This window comes from Dama dama, chromosome 4 (assembly GCF_033118175.1).
Source record: "Dama dama isolate Ldn47 chromosome 4, ASM3311817v1, whole genome shotgun sequence".
Taxonomy (NCBI): Eukaryota; Metazoa; Chordata; class Mammalia; order Artiodactyla; family Cervidae; genus Dama; species Dama dama.
The window spans coordinates 32,694,973-32,701,062 of record NC_083684.1 but is presented as its reverse complement, the minus strand read 5'-3'; the positions used below and the strand labels follow the sequence as shown (position 1 = coordinate 32,701,062).

General features: G+C 41.2%; 1 non-coding gene across 1 annotated transcript; it reads left to right on the top strand.

The window, feature by feature from the left end:
• The first annotated feature begins 2,700 nt into the window (after window positions 1-2,700).
• Window positions 2,701-2,773, top strand: TRNAG-CCC (transfer RNA glycine (anticodon CCC)). The gene has a single exon. It is a non-coding gene; the product is annotated as a tRNA-Gly (tRNA).
• Window positions 2,774-6,090: the final 3,317 nt, after the last annotated feature.

The following is a 6,090-nucleotide window of genomic DNA, read 5'->3' as shown; positions in this document are numbered from 1 at the left end:
GCCACCAGTAATCTGATTTCCACAAGTTCTTATCCAAGAGATTTATTTTTACTATGCTAAGAAATGTGGCTTCCCAGGGTAGCTCAAATGGTAAAGAATCTGCCTGCAATATGGGAGACCTAGGTTCAATCCCTGGGTCGGGAAGATCCCCTGGAGAAAGGCATGGCAACCCACTCCAGTATTCTTGCCTGGAGAATCCCATGGACAGAGGAGGCTGGTGGGCTACAGTTCATGGGGTCACAAAGAGCTGGACACGACTGAGCAACTAGTGCTCACTTCACTTTCAAGATATACAAAGAAGAGCTTCCCTGGTGGTCCAATGGTTAACACTCCAAGCTTCCAATCCAGGGGATGCAGGTTTGATTCCTGCTCAGGGAGCTAAGATACCACATGCTGCAGGGCACAGGCTAAAAAGTAAAATTAGAAAAGAAACATTTTAAAAGACATGCCTCTTAGGAGAATAAAATAAACTTACTGACAGCTTCCAAATTGAAAGAAAGGAAGAAAAGAAATACACAGAAACATTTTCCAAGTAGAAAACTCATGGCTCACTAGACTTCCTTAACACATCTTTAAGAAGGTACATTTAGGATTGAGTTGAAATTGTGGTTACACTCAGGTGAGAACTGAGTATGGCACTTCCGATGAAAGTTTCTAATAAAACTATCTACCTGGATTTCTGGATTGGCCTCCTGGGGTTATTTGTGCAGGAATTCCTATACACAAAGATATAATTTTTCATAGTTATCATATTTATGTTAAAGCCCTAGGATAGGCTGTCTCCATTATAGAAATATGACCATTGTGTTAAGGGAATGAAGTAAGCTGGTTTTCCTATTCCACTGAGAAAAGAACATAACTTAAAACAGTCTCCTGAGCTTCTGAGTTTTGAGATGATGCACAATTTTTAAACATGAGAAAGAAAGCCTACTTTATGAGATGGGTAAGTAAGGAAGGCTCTAAGTTATGAAAGAAAAAAAAATCCCTGAATGATAGCCAACAAAAGAGCTCTGCAGGGTGTGTTACGTATTGAAATGCATAGACTCATACATGAGGTGATTGCATGTATATCCATGGGATCAGGGATAATCAGTAAAAATGATGCTATTGATAATTTCACTGAATTAACAGGTGTAAACCTGGGCTACGCTGAGAAAATGAGAATGCACCCCATTCACAGAGCAACAGGATAGACCTGTATTTCTCCCACTGTTACTGGGCCGTGAGACTCATTCTGAGTGTTTGCAGATTCTTGAGCCCTATCCCTTACTTGCTATAGCAGAATCTCAGATATCAGTTCAGTTCAGTCGCTCAGTCATGTCCGATTCTTTGCGACCCCATGAACTGCAGCACGCTAGGCCTCCCTGTCCATCACCAACTCCCGGAGTCCACCCAAACCCATGTCCATCGAGTCAGTGATGCCATTCAACCATCTCATCCTCTGTCATCCCCTTCTCCTCCTGCCCTCAATCTTTCCCAGTATCAGGGTCTTTTCAAATGAGTCAGCTCTTCACATCAGGTGGCCAAAGTATTGGAGTTTCAGCTTCAGCATCAGTCCTTCCAATGAATATTCAGGACTGATCTCCTTAGGATGGACTGGTTGGATCTCCTTGCAGTCCAAGGGACTCTCAAGAGTCTCCTCCAACACCACAGTTCAAAAGCATCAATTCTTCAGTGCTCAGGTTTCTTTACAGTCCAACTCTCACATCCATACATGACTACTGGAAAAACCATAGCCTTGACTAGACAGACATTTGTCGACAAAGTAATGTCTCTGCTTTTTAATATGCTGTCTAGGTTGGTCATAACCTTCCTTCCAAGGAGTAAGCATTTTTTTAATTTCATGGCTGCAATCACCATCTGCAGTCATTTTGGAGCCCAGAAAAATAAAGTCAGTCACTGTTTCCACTGTATCCCCATCTACTTGCCACAAAGTGATGGGACCAGATGCCATGATCTTAGTTTTCTGAATGTTGAGCCTTAAGCCAACTTTTTCACTCTCCTCTTTCACTTTCATCAAGAGGCTCTTTAGTTCTTCTTCACTTTCTGCCATAAGGGTGTTATGGGGCTCAAAAATTTGAATCTTAACCATTCTTCCAGATGAGTCTTCAACATACTGAAGTTCATGTACCAGTGACTGAAAAAATCAAGTTCATTGTTTCCATATATATGTGCATATAATTAACATAGAAATATAGACACTAAAATAAGTCAGTGTCATGATTTGTTGTTCAGTCGCTCAGTCGTGTCCAACTCTTTGCGATCCCATGAACTGCAGCATGCCAGGCTTCCTTGTCCTTCACCATCTCCCATAGTTTGCTCAAACTCATGTCCATTGAGTCAATGATGCCATCCAACCATCTGGTCCTCTGTCATCTCCTTCTCCTCCTGCCTACAATCTTTCCCAGCATCAGTATTATGATTAAGACCATAAAAACTCGGAAGAAAACAACTTTATTGATCTCATGTATTCATTAATGTGTACAGTACATATTTATCGAGTCCCAGTAAATGTGAATTTGATAATAGAGAAAATAATGTAAAAAGATGAAAAATAACTAAAGATAATGTATTTCCTGCTTTCTCTGAATGTATAGTCTAGAATGGGAGACTGTAGAGTAAATAACAACAATAAAACAAACAACAATTACAATTTATACTCAAAGATGATGAGGAAATTAAGATATAATATTAAGGACTTCCTTGGTGGTCTAGTGGTTAAGACTCTGCACTCCCAATGCAGGGAACCTGGGTTCAATCCCTGGTCAGGGAACTAGATTTTACGTGCCACAGCGAAGATCCCATGTGCAGCAACTAACACCCAGCGCAGCCAAATAAATAAATTAAAATAAATGAATGTTTTCTAAAAAGAGATAATACTAGATTACAAACTTACAGAGGACAATGAACTCCATCTAACATGTGCCAGAATACACTGCAGAGTGACCAACCATTCTGTTTTGCCCAGAGCTGAGGGGTTTCCAGGACACAGAACTGTCAGCGCTGAAACCAGGAAAGCCTAGGCAAATCAGGACAAGCTGGTCACCCTGTTAGTGATAAAAGGCAATCAAAAGAGGGTCTAGTAAAACTGAATATGTAACTGAATAAGGTTAGCAGAAGCTATTCCCTTCTATTGAGGTCTATCACTTTTCAAGTTCTCTACATGAAGAAGAGGAAACTGAGGCTCAGAAAGGTTAATTACTTTGCTCCAGATCCCACAGCTGGAAACAGCTGAGCTGGACCTGGGACAGGTGTGCAGGGCTGTTTGAATCCAAAGGCCCCAGAGTAAGGAAAGAGGAGGCTCTAAATTCTTTGCTCAAAACCTCCAAAGAGGCAAAAATGTGAAACTATGATTGAATTCTTCATCCTGGGGAAACCAGCCATGTCTTATTCAGGGAAGGCCATTTTGTTTTTATTAACACACACACACACACACACACACACACACACACAGACAAACAAGATAGTCTGCTTGCCTCCCTCCCTCCAGCATTTGCTTTGAAGCTGAACAGAGGCTCCAGAGGGAGCAGGGATGTTTCCAGCAGCTGTTTCTCAAACACCTAACTTCATTTCAGATCAGAGCTGGGGTTTGAAGCTCTTAAAACCTCTGTTGCTTCAATCACATGAGAGCAGGAGCATTCAACACAATCAGGGCCTCCCCAGCGGCCTATCTGATGCTCCTTCTGGTACCGGGTGCCTCGAGCACAATGTGATGTGGGGCTGTTTGTTAAATCCACTGTCAACGTCTCTCCAACATATTCCCTCTAAGAAAGGCAAGCTGAGAGAGGAGGCAGGACCTCTCTCAGACCTCCTCTTCCTCTTGCTCTGTCTCTCTCCCCCAACTTTCCTTTCCCATTCTATGATTAAACAGTGTTTAAATTCCAAAGAGAATGAGAAAAATGACATGTGCTCTTCCTAAAAACGTGAAATCAGCATTTTGTCTTATTTGATGAGATCCTTTTTTGTAGGAAGTCAAATTTTATAGCGTGGAAACTCTTCACCCCTGCCCAAATGCATTTCCCTCTTTTGCTCCCCACCGGCATTATTAGAAAGTTGATATGATTGGTTCCATTTGGGTTCACACATTTTTATTAATACATATATGTCCATAAGGGGTTCCCAATGGCTCAGTGGTAAAGAATCTGCCTGCCAATGCAGGAGACACGGGTTCAATCCCCGGTTCAGGAAGATCCCCTGGAGAAGGCAATGGCAACCCACTCCAGTATTCCTGCCTGGGAAATCCCATGGACAGAGGAGCCTGGCGGGCTACAGTCCATGGGGTCACCAAGAGCCAGACATAGCTTACCAACCAAACAGTAACAACATATGTCCATAATCAATAGGAACTATCGTTGGGTGAGTTATTCTCTCACTCTTCATTAATAGTATCCTATATACCACTACTTAGATCTTACATTTTTATTGCATCTTGTTGTTTTTATAGGGGCAGTCATGTGAACACATGACAAATTAGCACATTGATTCTGTTGCTTTATGGTATTTCGTCACATGAATATTGCAGTTTCTTTTTGTTTAACCCCCAGTGTTAAATGCTTAAATTATCATTTTTCACTCCCTCTTGCATTTTTCTACTTCTACAATAAACCTATGAGGTAGATTTTACTTTATGATCTCCATTGTCCAGAAAAGAAAATCAAGGTTGAGACCAATCAAAGACTTCAAATCTATACCACTAATTCGTGAACCACTGGAATCAAGAAATGGGTTGGAGGAATTGTTTGTTTTCCATATCCAATAGACTCCACAAAAAAGGGAGGAATGTAAAAACAGCAATTACATTACCACGTCAACACTGAATTCAAAGGTATTTGCTTTCCACGCTTCTATCTACAGGATTTAGCAGGGTGCTAGCAAGTAAGGAGTGCTAAACAAATATATATTAAATCATTGAGCTGAAAAGACAAGAAGACCAAGTCTCAGGAGGTTCTAAGATAACCTGTCACAGACACAGCCCTAGAGGCAAAGAGCCCTTGTTCTACGCATACATAATCAAACATGGAACCAGAGAACCAAAACACGTTGAGAGTGAAAAACAGCTGGGTGGGCAGAACACGGCAGTTTGAACACATCCCAACAATACAAGCCAGAGCCAAGGGCCTGGGATCTGACATGTCATTAGTGGACATGTTAGTGTTTGAGTCATTCACACTCAAAGGAGGTGTGAGAGGGCAAGCCCAGGAATTGTCACCGGGTCATGAAATAGTACCACATTTTAGAAAAAAGCAATCCTTCTCTCACATAAAGTAAACTGGCTTATTATAAACCATCAGTTTCTTCTACCATACGACCCTAAACATATGCATTTTAATCTTCTGTCTCGGTGCACAGGACTAGCCAATGAGTTATGAGTGTAACTGCCTGCCATTCACAAACACTTGGTCTATATACAAATGTAAGATTAAATGAGAACCAACACTTAAAACGCTGGGTACGGCACCTGGCACATAAAAAGCATTGAATTGAGACTCATTTCAGGAGTATTATAAAGAGGGAAGGACGCTCCTTTTATATTCAGACTAGAAAAACAATTTCTTCCCTTAACAAACATTACCAACAAAGGACAGTGAAGTTTACTCTGTGTGTGTCTGTTGGGGAGACAACCTGAGATGCAAATTGTATTGTTATTGCTGATTATTTTCCTCAATTATCACCTGTGTTTATAATCAAGTAAACTCAGGCAAACCTCTAACCAGAACCTTTTTTTTTTTTAAAGCTTCCTGAGAGACTTAGTAGGCAGTAACAAGGAAATTCATATTTTCCTCAAACAGTGCTCAAGGCAAGCCCATTTTACTATTTTTCAAAGCCTAATGTCTCCATCCAGGGAAAACGAACTGAATTGCTCTAGAGCACGAGACGGGCACTAGACTCATCCACACCTTGGGACGCTGCGTGCACTGCAGGAAATGGGGACAGGATCCTGCCGCCTGCTGCTTCGTTGTTATTGGGATGTATTAAATCCTTCTTTCCCATCCAAGCAATTTGCTCTTCCAGATGTATTTCTAGAGTGTATTTTGGTTTTAATAAAGTACTAAGTATTTAAGCCACATTGTAAGACAGACTGTCAATCAC